Below are 20,147 nucleotides of genomic sequence, written 5' to 3' on the forward strand. Positions count from 1 at the left end.
ATTGTATCTCTTGTTTAATTAGTGGATTATGAATGAGTTTTTGACTATTCAATTCTACTTGTGATTGGTTCTTTTTGGCAATTTCCATTGATGTGTGATTGAAACTCCTTTCTTAGGACATGGTTCTTACAAAAACAATACAAAGATAAAGACAACATGAAACTTTTATTTAGACCTGTGATCTTTCCATTGCTATACTTTTCTCTGTTTGCATATATTGCACACTCTCACAATCTCATATTGCAGCTGCAAGAATATAGATTCATATGAAAAGAAAAGCATTCACAACTCAAAAAATTACAAAGGCTCTGATACCATATTAAAAATTAATCTCATATTGCAGCTGCAAGAATATAGATTCATATGAAAAGAAAAGCATTCACAACCCAAAAAATTACAAAGGCTCTGATACCATATTAAAAATTAGAACCAAGAAAATGGTGATAAGAGAAAAAAAAAAGTATATTATTAATTTGACTACACATTGAAATCTCTTTGATTCAATGTAAGTGTAGGGGAGACTCAATGTTAACTAGTGTGTGTAGTGTTGACTTCATTTGACAAAATTTAACGTTTATCATAATCAGTTGCAATGGGGTGAGTGTATAAATGATAATTGCAAATCATTTCGTCCATCTACAATTTTAGTTGTTGTAAGAACTAATGAATTACAAAATACAATATTCTATAGAATATATTTCTATTGTTTTTAAGAAACAACATTTCAGAGAAAACCACAATTTTTTGAACTTTTAAAACTATTTTTTACTATTTCTCAGAAATTTTCAAATTCACTACTACAAGTTCAACACATTTTAGGAAAAATTATTCCGATAGATCAGTTGACTTTTGAGTGTCCCTTTCTTCTGTTGCATTTCTAGAGTATTAGTTTGATGCTCATTCAATCATTCTAATCAGAGGAATAGTTATTACTTTTCTCCAATTTTAATCTTTAAAACATAATAATGTTGGGTTGACCACACTTGATTTCATCTAAAACAAAATTTTGGTATTTGTATGTCAACACAAATCCATTCTATTGCAAATTACTAGCTGCACATTAGATTATTCTGCACTTGAATTGTTGGCATTGTCACTGAAAAGGTGTATTTCAACTGTAGTTCAGAAGAGATAGATTGTCATGGGATAGGTTTCTTTTGAAGGTTAACAAAATCAGAGGGTTATAATATACTTTTTTAATGTAAAATTTTACAATTGGGTAAATAAATGGGTATTAGTTTCACGTGAGTAAATAATCATGACTCTCTCAATTTGGGATTTAGTTGGCTAACTTCAGTAAAATGTACATAATAATTAGTCTTGAATATGACACTTAAATATCACACAGTAAGTTTTTATTCTTAGAATAAAAGAGTTAAATAGTTAGATGACTTATTTTTGCAAACTTAATTTCTTCCTTGAACTATGATGTTTGAGAGTGACCATCTTAGACTAATTCCTATAATCATCTTCAAAATCCTTAAGAAGTAGCTAATATTCCTTTCAAAAGATTTTCTAAAATAAATAACATAGTACTCACAATTTTTTCTATCTCAAACAACTTTTGTTTCATAATGTTATCTATCACTGATGGTTTTAGTGTTACACAATGAATTTGTCTTCAATAATCTTGTAATCACATAGTTCTATTCAAAACAAAAAAAAATCACAAAGTAATCCAACTTTCTCCTATCGATTGGAAATATGAAATCATAGAGTAATCCAACTCTCTCCTATTGATTGGAATTATGTTCATTTCTTATGCATTGAAACTCACATAATGTAGATTGCATCTTTTCTAATCAAAGTTTGGTCTTTAATTTCCTATGTCTCAAGAATTGAAGGCTTCTCTATTTTTACAAATTTTAGGCACTAACTTTACTATATATCATTTCTAAGAATTGGGTTGACGTCAAATCTTATGAAACAATAATATGCATTGTTGGGTTCTCAAAAAGATCTTAGATAAACTTGCTTGCTTGCCAATTTATGCATTATGAGTTAGTGCAATGTCCCAACAACATGCTCAGATTTGTCCATTCATTGGAAATTCAAATTTTAAATATTGAGATTACAACTTAGATGATTCTCATAATCTGGAATGTTTTCTAATTTCACCATAATTTTCTTGACTAAGCTACAACCTAAAAGTTTGAGTTGTTCCTTACATCCTAATTTTACACCTCATTAACATGAATTGCAGCATAGACACAAAATCATGGACATTTAAAAAAAAACTTATTCAAATAAGAAGCACTAATCCACACCTAACATTTCTTGCCAAAAACCAAAATAGGTTATGTTCTATTGCTTTTGTTTTAAAAAAAAATGTAGAGGTGGAAAATTAAATGTGTAGGATTAAAGCATATTGAATAATTTAGAATTTCACAAATGATCCTTTATAATCAAGTGCCAATAACCAATACAAAATGTGTACTATATAATTGGAATGCACCAATAAGCTTAATTCTAATGTTTTATGAACACCAATCCACAATAAAATAATTCAATATGGATACAAATTAAATAGTTTGATACATCTATCCATGCATTTTAGACCTGTGCTTGTATGGGATTGAGCTTGTCATTGAAGGTGGCCTTTTAAACAACATGAAGCTATTATACATGTACACAAAGCTTAAAAGCATAGACAAGGCATATGAATTTTTTAAAGGTTTCCACTTCTGTGATGAGTATATATGCAAATAGTGGAAGAAAAGATTAAGAATATAAAATGTATGATAGGTACCACGTTTCCTTTTTTCACATTTTAATAGAAAAAATTGTACACCTTACCAAAAATAAAAAGTATAAATTAATAAAAGAAAAAAATATTAAATTAATGCAATGAGATAGCCATGTCATCCTAATGATATTTTTATCTCTCTGTATCTAGAGCTTCCCTTCTATTTTTAGCCAAGTTTAGAAAGATTATTTCTCTAGGAAAAATCACTACAAGACCTTTAAAAACATGGAATTAGTAGGTGTAAAATGTTGACGAGTGCATCTTTTCACCTACTAGAACAATTTTTGGAAAAGTCTTTCCTATAAATTTTCTTTGCTCTTATTTTGTTAAGCATGATAAAAAGCATTTTCTATAAATTATTTCCAAATATTAGCAATTTCATCTTTGAACTAATTATACAAAACTTACATACATGTGAAAATAACTCTCAAATTTGGGTGATTGATCAGGGAAGTATTGTACATATTTCTTGGGGTTCAGGCTACTATTTTTGAGCTACTATTTGCCAATGATTGGCTAGTATTCGCCACTAGGTAATGTTCACCAATTGGTTATTATTTATATTTTCTAATTTATGGTGAACATGTTATAACTAATTTTAACCCTAAAGTGGCAAAAATACTTGCATAAAAGGGCTTAGGGTTAAGGTGTGATGCTATTGAGCTGTAAGAGATTACAGATTGTAATCTAGTTGTAATCACTGCTTAAAGTCTTGATGTCTTGAGTTCTTTTCTATGTGATCTATTATTATTTTCTGATATTGTTTATATTTTCATGTAATTTTTATTTCTATTTGTGGTTAAATCCTAACATCAAACATGGGAGGCGTGCTAGTAGCTAGCTCTTTGTGTCTTTTACCTCTTTACATTTTTATGTATAATTAATGAAAGTTGTGTCTTTTAATGGAAACATCAACTAATAATTTTTGTCATTGTATTTTTTATATTGTTTTTCCAAAAACATTAGCTAATTTATTAGCCAAATGTGCAAATAGTTATGTTAGCTTACAACTGATGATAACATAGATGACCTATGAACAATGTGATGTATGTTAGACTCAAAGAAATGGCAGTAGTGCAACAGTGTGATCAATAGTACCAAAGTTTTTTCTCTTTCCTATAAATTTCACTTCTATGTATCAAATTATCTCCTTAAGCCAAGCCTTAGTGTAAATGCTAGTTTTTGTTATTTAGTGGAAGATGTACTATAAAATGAACTGTGTAAGCTATGCTTTCTATCTTCCATTCTCTTCTTGATATAGATCATATATGAGAATGTTATTTGGTTAAGAATAAGTAGTTACCTAAATATTCTTAAGAAAATTCTAGTTCTATAGTTGTATAGTTTATATGCTTCAATATAAATGTTCTATAGCTGAGTACTTTGCCTAAAGTATTTTATTAATTAGACTGCACACATAAATCTCCTTTTGATTCAATGCACATGTTGGGGACATCAATGTTAACTAGTGTGTGTTGACTTAGTCTGGTCATAGACATGGAAGAATGGTCTTCTAACACTCCCCTTTAATTTCTACCACTAATGACTTTTGTGGGACACATTACAATAAGAAAATAAAATACAATGGGTCTTGACATTAAGCCTTGTTTGATACCCATTTACAAAAACAATTCGTGTTTCCCTTTTCACTTTTACTTACCCATAACCATTTAGGATTTCCACCAATTAGTGTAACTACTCTACTTTAGGGTTTTACCTCACCAAAAATCCTTTAAAAAATGCTTTAGGGTTTTTCACACAAACAAGTGGTTTTGGCATACCATAAAGCCTTCAACAAGTTTTTAGATATTTTTACCTAAATAAGTGGTTTTGGCTTACCACAAACCCTTTAAGAGACTCTTAGGTTTTTTACCTAAACAAGTGGTTTTGGCTAACCACAAACCCCTAAAAAAACTTTCAACAAATATTATTGGGGAAACCAACTTGAACTTTTCTCTTGTATCAAAGTAATTATTGAGTCAATATAAAAAAAATCCATCTACCCAGACACATGGGTACCTAGCTACTATGTTCTTCAGTTCTCTAGTTTAGATACATGATTCATCAATAAAGTAAATAAATTGATAATGCACCCCTTAAAAATGATCAAAACCTATACATTCTAAATTAATCTTTATCACTTTTTTGAGAGATATCAAAACAAACTATCTTCTATTACATGACTATCATAAAAAACATTTTCTCATGGACCTTTATATCATGAAAACATTCTTACCACACCATCTTACCTTTTATTGAAACATTTACTTTAGGCATACATAGTGTCTTCACATATGCATGGATTAAAAAATACTATATTTCTTACCTCACCATCTTACCTTTTATTGAAACATTTACTTTAGGCATACATAGTGTCTTCACATATGCATGGATTGAAAAATACTGTATTTCTTACTTGCAACTTTAAGTTAAACACCTATTCGATGACAACTTCAATAGATTTTGTATGTATGGTGAGTTATTCATGCATGTCAAACACAACTGCAGCTTTGTGTTCAAAGACATTAGCTTCAAATAACACTCATCGCATAGCTCAGAAAATATGATCACTTTGCATAGTATTATTCACAGCCTTCTTTATAGTTATTCTTCCTTGAATACCAACAATCACGCTCACATATTTTCTTTATTTTGAGGGGACTGATAAACAATGGACTACAACACTCTTGGATAGTTGATTATCTCATAAAAAACAATACGAAGATAAACACAACATAAAACTTTCATTTAGACTTCTGATCTTTCCATTGCTACGATAGTCTTTGTTTGAAGATAAATAAATTGTTACACTCTCTCACAATCTCAAATCATAGCTGTAATAATATAGATTCATACAAAAAGAAAAGTATTCACAACCCGAAATATCACAAAAGCTCCAATACCATATTAAAAATTAAAACGAAGAAAATGATAACAGCAAAAAAAAAAAAAAGTATTTTATTAATCTAACTACACAGAGATCCCCTTGATTTAGTACACGTGTAAGGAGGGACTCAATGTTAACTAGTGTGTAGTGCTGACTTAGTCTGGCCGTAGACATGGAAGAATGGTCTTCTAACAATATTTAACATTTCTCCGAATCAGTTGCAATGGGGTGAGTGTATAAATGATATCTACAAATTAGTTCCTCCATCTCCAATTTCAGCTACCGTTAGAACTAATGAAATATGACAAACAATATTTTGTCAAGTGTATGTCTATTATTTTTGAAACACTAAAATCAAAGGGCTATAGTATACTTTTGTAATGCTCAAATTTTACTATCAAACTTTACAATAATAGTTGAAATCAACATGTAAAAGTAATAACTAGTTCGAATTTTGCTGATTTTGTAAGGTAAGAAAACTAAAGAATGTCATTTTACAGAAACAAGAAGAATGAAGAAGGTAAAATTGAAATAAAATGAGTCATATATTTCCAAAAATAGTTGGATAAAAGATGTGGAAGCAACAAAGTGTTATATTATAAGTTCCAACAAAATATTGATTTTAAAGCTTTTTCAACTATATACATTGAGCATGAAGTCATTTTTATAGTACAATTTAGACAACCATTGACCAACTAAAATATAACCTTAGAGATACATTATTGTTGGATAACGGAAGGACTTCACTGTGAAGGAAAATAGATACAAATGACCTATGTTTTTCATATTACATCTAATCCATCTGATCAATCCTATGCCTATTCACATAAGTAAACAAGGGCCCCCTGGAGCACTAGTCCTTGCCTTTGGCGAGACAAGAAGTACTTCAGCACACAATCTATAAATGGTATTCGAGTTTGAGATTTAGTGCATAGTCAATTGCATGAAAAGGTGGTTCTAAATGCAACTTGGACTTAAATCTACAATTGGCTAATGTTGATGGGTGTACGAGCTCCTTCTCCTTTACTCATAAGATTGTTAAAAGTGTAAGTAGTTGTATTCAAAGGGTTTAAATAACAAATTATAATTCACAATTTTGATATATATGTAAAAGAATATCTATGTATCATTATAGTCAATGATATAGTATACCCATAATTTTCAAATATATCAATGTGAAAAAAACAAGATATATTTATTTATGGTTGATCTAAAACCATTTAAAATTATCATGAAAAGTAAAATGCTTTCTCAATGCTAATATGAAAATCAAGAGTAACATCATCAAAGTGTGTTTAACAAAATTTGAATCTTCTTGATGAAATAAGAATCCATAAATATTAATAAAGAACTTGTTAATACACATTTGTAGATAGAAAGAAATCCTATGTATGTATCCACTCTACACTAGTGTAAGAATGAGGGAGCCTACTCTACAAGGATCAGGAAATGCTCATTAAAGTTCATTGCCTCGAATGAAAGCCTTGTTACTACATTGTCCTCCAAATGAAGGGATCACATTCTATATTAAGCACTATCTATATATGATATATAGAAACATCGATGCAAATGCAGACTAGAAATCTATAAAATATGGATATTAATTCTATGCTGGCTCTATTGTAGTTGTATCTAATCCTACCATGCATTTCTTAATATCTACATCAAGTCATGACATAACTCTCTAGGGTTTTGTTTTATTGTGGGCTATCCTTTTTATACCATCCCTAATAAATGTAAAATTTAATAAATTCTATCACTTCACCACCTCCTCTTATCACATAAGGTGCTCACTCCCATGCATTCAATATTTAATGGAATATTAGACTAAGAAAAATATATTTGTAGGTACTTGTTATAAGAAGAAAAGAAAAGAAAAATTAGTTCATTGAAAGTAGTGAGCTTATTAGAATAGAGACAAAGATGGATTGTACATTGTTAAATTTACACTCACATTAATTATAAGCGAAGAAACTATATGTACAAGATCAAATCAGCTTAATATGCTCATCATAATGCACATATGAAACAAACAATTGATAATTAATATAGATATCCTCTTAATGTAATTGGCTATATATACACATGCTGATTTTCAGCCTAAATTGGCTGTATATACCCATGCTAACTCATAGGCCAAATTAAAGATATGATTTCTTGAGCACACTTCAAATTTACCATGAGATAAAATCTAATAATTTGCATTGTATTCATGAGGGGAAATTGCTGGAACAAATGGATAAATAGGCACCCATACAAGATAAGAAGAATAATTTTTTTAAACATCCAAAATTTAAAAATATGGTAAAGACATTTAGAAAACATAGCAATAGCGGTAATAGAATTCAAATGGCACAATGTACAGGGTATGTGCAGGATCATGGTCAACCAAACTATGACCTTAAGTGGTCGTGAAAAACCAACAAATCAGAGTTATGTTAACTTGACACATAATTTCAAACTAGTTATGGGCTTTATATCAAAAAGTTTTAATAAAAGAATATGAAGGAAATTGAATGTAATTTGTAAACTTCTAGGCCTTATCTGGAGAAAAAATTATTTAATTTACGAAAATTTTGGTTTTTAATGCAGTACTCTAAAAATTTCAAGGTGAAAATAAAATGTGAGTGTATGTCTAACCACCTTAATCAAAATCAAATGATAATATTTTTAAATATTATTATAGATAATAAAAAGTAGACTTCCAGGTGTAATTAATATCATTTGCGCCTTCCAGGTGCGATAGTTGTGCGGAGTAAGACGGGTCACAGATGGATCTGCCATTGAGAGAAAGAAGAAGATGAAAGTAGAAGGGACTTAACTGAAAAAGAAAAGACACCCCCCCACAAACATATAAGAATATCCTTGAAATACAACAAAAACAACTATGAAAAGCAAGAAAACTAGAAAAGAACCTAGATTTGTTGATGCAAAATAGGAGGAAACACAAGCCTCTACTTTGATGCCTAAAATGGGAACTCAAACTAACTCATCTTACAAAAATAGCACCAATGTCTTCGTCTCTGAGTCAGCTTTTTGACGCTTCTTTCAAATTGGAAAAAGACCTCTGTATGCTCAAGTTATGGCCAAAAAACTAACTGCTGCTCCAAAAATGCACATTGCTAGAAAATTATAGACACTAGATTAAATTTGACACTCGTATGGCTGTCACAAGACTGTCGCCTGAAAGATGATGTCAGCAGCTGAAATGATGATGTTAGCTATCAAAAAAGTGACATTAGCTGACGAAAAGATGATGTCAGTAGGGTCACAGGCTCGGATGACATCACTGACAGAAAGATGACATCAACATTTGGAAAATTATGTCAGCAGACTGAGAAATGACATAAATTCTTAGGAAGATGATGTCACTCTGTCAGCATAGTATCCACATTTTAGTTAGCAGTGAGTCCATGTGTCGAAGCGGAGGTCGACGGTGGCGGTGGCGGTGGCGCTCGGGAGAAAAGCCCAGCGGCATTGCTAGTGGAGGTTGGGGTCCGATGGTGCGCTGGCAGTAGGATCCTCCAGTAGCACTGGGGTGTTAGCCGCTAGCAGAGCACTAAGTGAGAGGTGTACTGGTGGTATGCGGGCAGCCCTGCGGTGGTGCACATTTTTTTAAATAAATTTTTTCAAAATTTCATACGATTGCCTGTAGGGGGCCTAAAAAATTTTCCCGAATGCCCTGTAGCAAAAAATGAAAAGCTTTATATGACTCTTAGTTGTAAACAGCCTTCTGGATCCAATGGCAGCATCCATTTGGGCCAAAAGTGCTCCGAAAAATTGCTCTAGCCCCAATTTGTAGAAAAATGCACAAACAAACTAGGGTTTGTGACTCCAAATTATGGCTTCAAAAATCCTTCGAACAAGAAGTAGTAGGGAGGCTTTGATACCATGCAGGAGTTGAAAATTTGACTCCGTGAATGCACCAAGATCACCTGTAATGCAAATAGCTTGCTGAAGAGAAACCTAAAGAGCAAAGAGCTTGAAGCAAATACCGCATAAGAGAATATTTCACAATAAAAAATTAGAATTGCTATGTGAAAATGGAATAAATTTACAATGAGAGAGAGACCACTTATAAAGGCCTCATGGAAGCTTGAAGAACAAGCTGGAAAGAGGTAGGAGATAAGGTTGACAACTAAGCACACATCCACAAGAGGTGGAAAAGATAAGTGTGCTAAGGGAAAAAACTCCCATGTTGTCAACAACTTACCCTAACTACATGCATTAACCTAAGTAAGCTTAAGTAATAGAATAAATAATTAACAATTAATTAATTATTTATTCTAACATCTTTTTTTATGACAAAATTTGTAGCTTCTTCATACTTCAGTGATGCTCTTCATGATCACTCATTGTTCCTATTGTATGAGACATTCCTTTAGTTGGAGGCTCCTTCAATCCTTCACTAGGTTACCTCTTTTTGGGGGAGGGTTTTTCCCATGAGGTTTTCTCTCTTTCCCCATTTTTAGAGGTTGCATTTCTTTGCATTGTACATAGGTACCTAACATGGCCTTGGTGATGGGACCCATTCTGCATTTTCTCTTAGTTTTGTGAGCTTAAGGCATTCCCCTAAGTTGTACTTAAGGGGGGGTGTTAGAGTAAATAATTAATTATTTATTATTTATTCTATTTACTTAAGTTTACTTAGGTTAATGCATTTATTTAATATTTAGTAGTTAATAGTTCTAGTGATGTGTTGTTGACAACATGAGAGTTTGTTCCTTTTTAGTATGTTCCACCTTTTGTGGATGCTTAGTTGTCAACCTTATCTTCTACCACTTGCTAGCTTGTTCTACAAGCTTCCATGAGGCCTTTATATTTGGGCTCTCTCATTGTATCTCATAACTCATTGTAAATACATTTTTATTGTTTTGCAATATGTTCTCTCTCAAGTTCGTTTAGGGCTTTTCAAAGCTCCACCTTTTCCTTCTTGGTTTCCCTTCGACAGGTTATTTGCATGTAGGTGATCTTGGTGAGTTGTGGAGTTGGATTTCATCAACTCCTACACCTATTTCCCCTGTTTCAACAACAAATGAGATGATTCATAATTAAAAATTTACACTTGGCTTAAGAAAATAAATAAACTTACAACTCTATTAAATATAATTTTAAACTGACTCAAGACCACTTCCATCTTCTTCTTCTAAACTTTGAAAACTATTAATTACCATTTAAAGCTTCTCAAATTTGAAAACAAACTATTTATTACCATTTCAAATTAGATCTCGTAATTACTAATATAAAATAAATTAAGACTATATTATTTATTTTATAAATCTAAATTTTAATATTTCAAAAATAATAGACAATTTACAGAATTTCTTCAAATTTTCAAAAGAAGTAATAATTAAATCTTTTCATTTAATCATTTACGCTACTCATAAATACTACAACATTTACTCCATCTAGATAAATTAAAAATTTAAAGAAAATGATTTAAATTCAAATAAAACTCTGTGTGTGTGTGTGAGAGAGAGAGAGAGAGAGACTACACCATACAAATTCCAAACCAACCTTGCCAAGGGGTTAAACTCCTCTACCTCAACCACCCTTCTGCCTTCAATACTTGTACACTCACAACCTCAAACATGCCAACACATCAGTATTGCGAACATGATGATAAATAAAATAACATCTTAAATTATGGTATATCTTATCGAAATTTCATAGCATTATTATATTTAATAATACGAATTTTAAACATTCATCATACATCATAAAATTTAAACATGTAGCTACAACCAAAATTTTAATCATCATATCGACATCTCATAAAATCAAAAATATTTCAACTATCATAATGATATTTAAATGAAATTACCCGTCTAGAATATTATCAATGAAAGTTTTAAACAATGTTCATAATGATTTGACTAAGTCGAGTCATACATAATAAATCAACACTCAAAACTAAACAAGGTCTTCATCATATAGTCAGCACACATATCGACCATGAACATATCGACCATGAACATAACAACTTAGTGTCTAGCTCACACAAAATGATGCAAAGATAAAATTCTCCAGTCGAGGTCAACCGACCTAATCGACTGAATCAAAAAGTGTCGATGACCTCTTACCAAATAGAAGTCGCACAAGATGGGTTGTGACACTCTTGAATAATTACAAAATGAAAAAGAGAGTTTCTCTTAAATAATAATTAGAGAGCCCGGTACCCAACTCTCCTATAAAATATGTACATTACTGATACGTTGGTCCTCCACAAGAAAAATAATTCCTTCCTCGATGGGGGAGAGCAATTGCTGTGAAATGTCTTGGCACTCAACTGTAGTTGGAAACTCGGGGAGTATGAATTCGAGTACATCAAGCAGTCGCCTTCTGTCTTCATCTACACGCGTTGATGTGCTCACTATGCAGTTCTGAACCCCCTTATATGACTCGGCACGCCCATGCCCATGCGTGTAGTAATAATCACGCACTGAATGGGCAAACAATAACCTCGCGCTCTCGTCGGGAGCAATCCACGCACGAGCGCCGCTGGGCAAATGTGGGAGAGCTTGCCTGACACGTGTCACTCTCTCCTCCCATTCCCATGCCCCTGCGACATCCACGTATATCATCTGCCCGCCTTCCGAAGCCAGTACCTCTTCTCACTTCTTCTTTATCGCTTCCCATGATGATGATGATGATGTCACGCTGGTCGACTCCCTCAACACGATCCACAGCTTTACTGCACCTGCCGGACCGGGCGACTCCACCAACTCCCCATTCTCATCACTACATGACACCAATTTTGACTCGCTGTGAAAGAATGCTCTACGCATCACATCCGCATATGGGTAGTCGTCATCAGGCATTCCCTACAGTGCAACGAAGACCCGCACGTAAGAACATGGATGAGCATAACCACTGAAATTTTTAAAATTCTTAGCAAAGCACAAGAAAATGCGTTACAACGATTACCGATATTTCGATCTCCACTACTGCTAAAGAGTGTCGCTCCTTCACTTGTTGCCACCGCCCTATCAGCATAGGGCTTTTAATTATATTCACAACCATCAATCCCTTCAACATAGCTAATTTTTCCATTGCATTTTCCTCCAGTTGAGGACATTCAGAAGCATCAATCGAAATTAGTGAACTCAAACATTCAAAATTACTAGGGACACTCTGCAATCCCCTGCATCCATGTATGCTCAAATATTCTAAAGACTCCAGCTGACAAAAACTATGAGGCAGATTCGAGATCTTCTCACAATCTCGCAATGTCAACACCTGCAAAGAGGCGAGGTTTCCAAAACTTTCTGGCAACACAGACAGCCGTGTGCAATAGTCTAAAAATAATTCTGTCAAACAACATAAATTGACAAAATTGTCCGGAAGGCTCAGCAAGTTTTCACATTCCCTTAAACTCAACATATTTAAAGAAGATAAATGACCAAAACTGTCTGGAAGACTGACCAGGTTTTCACAACCATGTAAAATCAACGTTTTTAAAGAAGATAATTTTCCAAAACTATCTGAAAGCCTCACCAAACTACGGCAGCGCACTAAACTCAACTCTTCCAGAGCTGGTAGATTCCCAATGGTTTCAGTCTGGCTATCAAACCCACTACAATCCACCAATGTTAGAGAGTGCAAAGACCGGAGTTGGGAAGTGGTGGTGGTAAGATTATCAAATGTAACATTTTTTATATCCATGTATTTCACTGAAGATGGGATGATACCCTCGAACTGCAAAACCAATTTCATTGTATCGAATTAGCAATGTCATGGGAGCAATATAAATTAATTAAGGAATATTTTTGTAAGAGAACAAAATAAACATTTAGACAGGGTTTGTGGATTTTGCCTTACAAACTTCGTCGAGTGTCTCTAACTTCAAGATTAATACCGCTAATCTGAAATGTTTACTGACATCCTGCACCAATGTGTAATTATTGATGTTCACCAGGCGGAGCAACCTTAGATTTTCAAAGGCTACTTTGCATTCTCCATTTAGCTGTATTTGTTTTTCAATACGTTCTACTGTAAATTCTGTTCCATCTACTGTTACTGGTACTAGTTCATATCCTCTCCGCAAGTCCAGAACCCTTAAACATCTCTTCATTAAGCTGAGATGACTTCCTTCAAGTTCACATGGTCCAGAAAGAGATATCTACTTTGTTTTCTTTATCCTCTGCAGAATGTTTGCAGATCAAATGTACATTCAAATATGACTCACTATTTGAGTTTTGAATTTTTTTCACCAAAAATGAATTACATGAAGATATTTATAAAAAATTGTATAAAATTGTAGAAATTGTACCTCTTCATCTTGAAGAACATCAGTGAGAGATTGTAGGTCGGTGATTCTCTCCCCATCTGGCGATAACATTCTACCACGTGCTTGCACTATATCGTGAACATTCACCTTGCCTTCATTAGTCACATTTACAAGTGCCGCCCTTTGAAGCTCTTCAAACTCTGTCTCTCCAACACTATAGGCCACTAGATCTCGCCCCCAATTACAAAAAAGGAAGACTATGTCAATAAATGCCTCTTTACACTAGGCTTTCAAACGATTATATACAAAATCCACCATACGCTCGCTCAAATCATCCTCTTCTCCTCGGAGCAGCTCTGACTTGAGACTTTCAATTGCTTCTCTACAAGCTCTCACATCCAGATCAGGCTGAGTATGCTCGCACAGCCTCCCTCCAGCCAATTTCAGAACATGTGGAATTCCTTGGCATATTTGGAGTAGACCACCAATATCTATGGCGGGATCAAAGCTTGCTGAGTTTGCTTGCTGACTGCCTAATACAGACACATACAAGAGTTTTTGTGCCTCTTCTTCTGGAAGACATGTTACCTTATAAAAGCATCGTTCAATTCTTGCCTGGACAACTATTTGTGTCTCATTCAGGTTTCTAGTTGTTAATAGAATCCTGCTCTGTGGTGGAAGGGACGCCAGGTCAGCTACAGGCAGAAGCTTTTCTAGGTCACTTTGTCTGAGTGCATTGTCAATAAAAACAAAGACTGGTTGAGAGGAGTGTTCTTTAAAATACTTGGCCAACTCTTCCCGACCTTCATTCAAGCTCCTTAACTGAATATTGTACTTATAAAGGTCTCTTAATATTTGTTGTTGCAATGATTTAAGAGCATCCTCTGAACAATTTTGTTGAATGTCAATTCTACAATATTTATAACTCTTGAGGTCCAGTTTGCTGAAAACGGCAGTGGCTAGAGTTGTCTTTCCAATCCCACCTTGTCCGTAGATAACCACCACTTTAACTGATGAACTTCTTACATCTAAGAGTTCTGTTACGATGTCTATGGCTTCCTCGATGCCAAATGCAAAATAATATAAATTTCTCAATGAATAATTTATAAATTCTTATTTATGTTTCTGGTGAGATTGTGTGTAAGTTTATCAACATCAATGTTTCGGATCATACTCTATGATCCATCATCAGATTGAGAGAGTTAAGAAAAAACATAATTAATAATCTATAAATTCAAAATACTTCAAAGTTCATTTTAAGCATTAATAATTTGCCCCAAGTATATAAGGTAAATGCAATTGAAATTATTTCTTCAAAATCTCCAAAAGTAGTATCTTGGGATTTTACGATCTCTGAATTTAAGTGATAATTTATGTTCAAGTAATATCTTTTATTTTTGTGAAATAAATTTTACTTCAATATTCTCAATAATATGAGTTTATTTTAAATTAACTTCTTTATTATTCAATTAAAATATGTTCAATTTAAATTTAAATAAAAAATTTAAAAGCTACATTAATTATATCTATACTAACTATGATTATTATAAATTAAGATACTAGAGTATATATTAGTTTGTGATATTTCTATATTAGTGATGATTCATCATTAAGATGATGGGGAGTTCAGGAATAAAAAGATAGTGGATCATATAGTGTGATCTGAAATGTTAATATAAAAGAAATATGTACAATTTCAATTTAGAAATATCACATAATGTTATGGTAGAATGTATACAATTGATATGGGTGTGTACTTACAAATACATATATGTAGTTGAACAAAATTAATATTATTTTAAGCTTTATGATAGATTATTTTATTGAAATAATTCTGTAGTTAATCTAATTGATTAAATAATCAATATAAATCACATTTGTTAATTAAACTCCAAGTAAAATATCTTATATCAGCCTACTATATACATCTTTCTATTTTCTAATTAAATGCAGCCTAAAAAGACAAATTCAATAAACTGATAAATAGAACAAACCTAATGCATCTTAGCAGTATCTGCTTGAGGAGATCTTCCTTGGGAGGGAGGTAAGACAACCGGAAGCCTATTCAGAACAGCCATCATCGCCTCCAATGAGAGTTCTGAGTACTTGTGGGTGAGTTCTGCTTTTAATTTTTGTAGTTCACCACCGGCAACAGGAGCAGCAAAAAATCTACGCACTCATGAAAAAGTAAATATTTAGTATCATAAAAAGAGTGGGAAGTGGGAAAATCACATGAAACAGAAAAGTCAAGAGTAAAGGAGATGGATTTACTTGGATAACGCATGGGATTCCATTTGTGATATACAGAAGAGGGAGCCCTGTACAATAAATTGGAGAACATTTTTCAGCTTTTCTTGAGCCAAATGATCTTCCAACTGCTTGATATATTTCGCAAGGTTACACATGTAACAGAGAAGCTGTATAGAATCGTCTCCGTTGGAAGAGATCTAGTCAATCCGCTCCAACACAAAAGCTAAAACTAAGAGCTATTCCCAGCCATTGAATATGAGCTCCTTGGTTTGTTACATCAATCACCAACTTCTGCGTTTCGCGGTCAAGCCTTGGCATGATGTCCCTCTGCAGACCCACCAATAAAAAACACCATTTTTATATAATCTAATAGTTGTAATCTCAATATAATTTTCTTCCTACCATTAACTCAACAACATGGATTGAAAAAGGTTTAATGATAATGAATTTGCAGCAATTAAAAGTTTAGCTGAATACCTTGCACCTATGCCTAGATCACTGCAATACAGTCTGTAGTAGACCAGCACTGGAACTGATAGAAGCAGCCATAAGATTTGTCTTGGTGAGATGACCAATTGAATTAATCCTCCATTCGTTAATTGCATTTAAGATCTGGTCAATGTAAGAAATGAGTTCATCAATGTGGCTCATCTCTTCCACTCTCACCAGTTTAGCAATGACATCTGCACAGTCTGTAGAGCATGAAGAGCAGCAGCAAGTGTTGCCCATTTTCCTCTTACTGAGCTTAATGAAAGATTGAAAACAAAAAAGGATAACACTGGAAACGGAACAAGGTAAGACTGAACAGATTGCTCAGAATGGCTACAGATGAGTTTGTTTCTTAAGATTAACAGCCCCCTTGGGTAGAGTATAAATAGAAAGATTTGGAAAATGGGTAGATCCAAGAAGAAGATGGAAATACATAATGAAAATTGGCACCGTCAAAAATGAAAGAACAAAAAGATGGGAATCAATTTTTTGATTTTTTTGTCTAAGTTGTAAAGGAAGGGACAAGAACATATTGCGGGAACATAAATATTGGAATATGAATATTTCTTCTGAAATACTTATTTTCTAAAGATGGGGGTATGTATTCTTATTCTTGTTTGGTTAATGTTTTTTAAAATAAATAAAATTGGACTAAGAATTGTGAGAAATATATTAAAAAAATTAATTTAACACTCACAACCCTAATTGTTCGGCACTTAAAAGTTGCTCGGCACATGAAGGTGCCGAGTGCTAGTTTTACTCGGCACTTGAAGGTGCCGAGTCACAGATTGCTCGGCACTTGATAGTGCCGAGTGGTAGGTTGCTCGGCACTTGAGGGTGTCGAGTGACAGGCAACAGGTGTCGAGTTGGCTCAGCACAAGAAGAGCTCAACACAAAAAAATGCTCGGCACCAATGGATGCTGAGTGAGCTTGGCTCCAACTAAGAAAGAGGATGCCGAGTGTTCTGTTTCAAACTGAATAAATATAAGTTAAAGAATATTTCAACGTGAATGCTTTCACCATTAAAACCAAAGAGCCAAGCTTTAACATTTCAAACAAACTTGTCAAATGCAATGAATAGAAGAGGAAGATAGATTCAAGTATGACTGCTTGCTTTCTATTCAATCTTTCATTAACTTATTAGAAAATTTAGGAGCATTCGACTTCAACCAGAAAACCCTAAAATAACCCTAAATTGATAATACTTCAAACTTCAATAAACTTTTAAACTTGCAGCTCTAATGGTTGCATACAATGGTGCCTAGAGCAATCACTGCTTCAACAGGACAAATCTAACAATGAAAAACTTATAGAGTGAACAAGGGAAGCATGTGCAATTGCAAGCACAAACTTCTTTCCTTCTTCCTTCTCTGCTCAGCTCTGCAATTTCTCTTTAATCTACTTGATCTGCTTGAACTAACTAAATGAATGAATAAACATTCTTTTTTGTCATATCTTCCCCCCTCAACATCCAAATTAAAAATAAATGCCTATTGTTCATGGATGCCTGTGGTGACCTAACAAGGTAGATGGGCATGGGGCTCGAGGACAACATGCATTGACATTTAATTTTCCAACACTCCCCCTTTGTCCCAAGCCAAACAAATAAGGATCACAACTGATCCAAATCAACTACACCAAAACACTCTCTTAGGTGTACAAAACTTCCTATGCTTAATGGCTTTGTGAAAATGTCTGCTAGCTACTGCTCAGACTTGCAAAATTCCATCTTGATATCCCCATTCTCCACCTGCTCTCTGATAAAGTGATATTTGATCTCTATGTGTTTGCTTCTCCCATGGAAGACTGGATTCTTAGACAATGCAATTGATGAGATGTTGTCACAATAAATTGTGGTTCCAAACTCTTGCCTTTCATTCAAATCTGTCAAGATCCTCGTTAGCCAAATTGCTTGACATGCTGCTGCATTTGCTACTATGTATTCGGCCTCTGCTGTAGATTGAGCAAAAATAGGTTGCTTCTTGGATGCCCATGAAATTGCACTCGATCCCATATGAAACATGTATCCGAAAGTGCTCTTCCTATCATCTATACTTCTAGCCCAATCACTATCCATGTAACCAACCAACTTGAAATCATCATTTGTAGTATACAAAATCTCAAACCCCTTGGTACTTTTCACATACCTTAAGATCCTTTTTTTCGCTTGCCAATGGGAATCCTTTGGTGTTTCCATAAATCTGGAAATCAGACTTATTGCATGCATTAGATCTGGCCAAGTTGCAGTCAAATACATTAAACTTCCAACCATACTCTTGTATAGTGTTGGATCCACTCTCTTGCTAGAGTCTTCCTTGCTCAACTTCAGACCTACTGCTGTTGGTGTGGGGACTGGCTTGCTATTCTACATTTTAAATCTCTCCAAGATCTACCCTGCATACTTTTCTTGAGAGATGAAGATGCCATCATGCATTTCTTTTACTTCTATGCCTAGAAAGTATTTCAAGAGACCTAAGTCTGTCATTTCAAATTCACTTTTCATGGCCTCTTTAAACTCACCAATTAGAGCCTTGTCATTTCCAGTAAAAATTAAATCATCTACATACAAGACAACAATCAATACATTATCATCTTCTGCCTTGATGTAAAGAGTGGGCTCACCATTGCTTTTGCTAAAGCCAGTGCTCATCAAATATGAGTCAATCCTGTTGTACCATGCCCGTGGAGCTTGCTTGAGCCCATAAAGAGCTCTCTTCAATCTATATACTTTGTTCTCTTCACTTGCAACTTCATAACCAGGTGGCTACTCCACATACACTTTTTCTTTCAATACACCATTAAGGAATGCGAACTTCACATCCATTTGAAATACTTTCCACTTGTGCTGAGCTACAGTTGCTATAACAACATGTAAGGTTTCCATTCTTGCAACAAGGGCATATGTTTCATCATAATCTCTTCCATACTGCTATTTGTAGCCCTTGACTACCAACCTTGCCTTATGCCTATCAATCTTGCCTTCAGCATTGCATTTGGGCTTGTAGACCCATTTCACTCCAATCACATGCTTCTTGGGAGGCAATTCAGTTAGCTCCCATGTCTCATTTCTTTCTATAGCATCTATTTCCTCATCCATGGCCTTACACCATTTCTTCTCCTTGATTGCTTCTTCAAAATATATTGGATCACTATGAGAAAATAATGCAAAATTAACACTCTCATTATAATCTTCATACCTTTCATCTTGGTATATCTCCCTAAGACTCTTGGTCTTTCTTGGTAACAGGGAGGAGAGTGTAGGATTAGAATCTTCATTGATGCTGCATTGCCAACCAGCTCGGTCTTCACTAGTACTTGGCATTAACACTCGGTCATGCCTAGACAAGCTCGACAGTGACTAAACCTGCTTGCCTTTTCTTCTATTTGCTCCTTCTTCTTGCTGTTCATCAGCATCTTCTTCACTTATAATGGGCACTTTACTTGATGTGCTCAGTGACTCATCAATTGAACCATACCAAGACTAATTTTCAAGAAATTCCACATCTCTTGAAAGAGTCATCTTGTTGTTCAATGGGTCTTACAAT

General features: G+C 33.9%; 1 pseudogene; it reads right to left on the reverse strand.

Moving 5' to 3' along the window:
* Nucleotides 1-11,821: 11,821 nt before the first annotated feature.
* Nucleotides 11,822-20,147, reverse strand: part of LOC149568614 (uncharacterized) — a 40,353-nt pseudogene continuing 32,027 nt past the window's right edge.

The sequence above is a fragment of the Cupressus sempervirens genome, chromosome 3 (genome assembly GCF_028749045.1).
Source record: "Cupressus sempervirens isolate cs-2001-9-10 chromosome 3, ASM2874904v1, whole genome shotgun sequence".
NCBI lineage: Eukaryota > Viridiplantae > Streptophyta > Pinopsida > Cupressales > Cupressaceae > Cupressus > Cupressus sempervirens.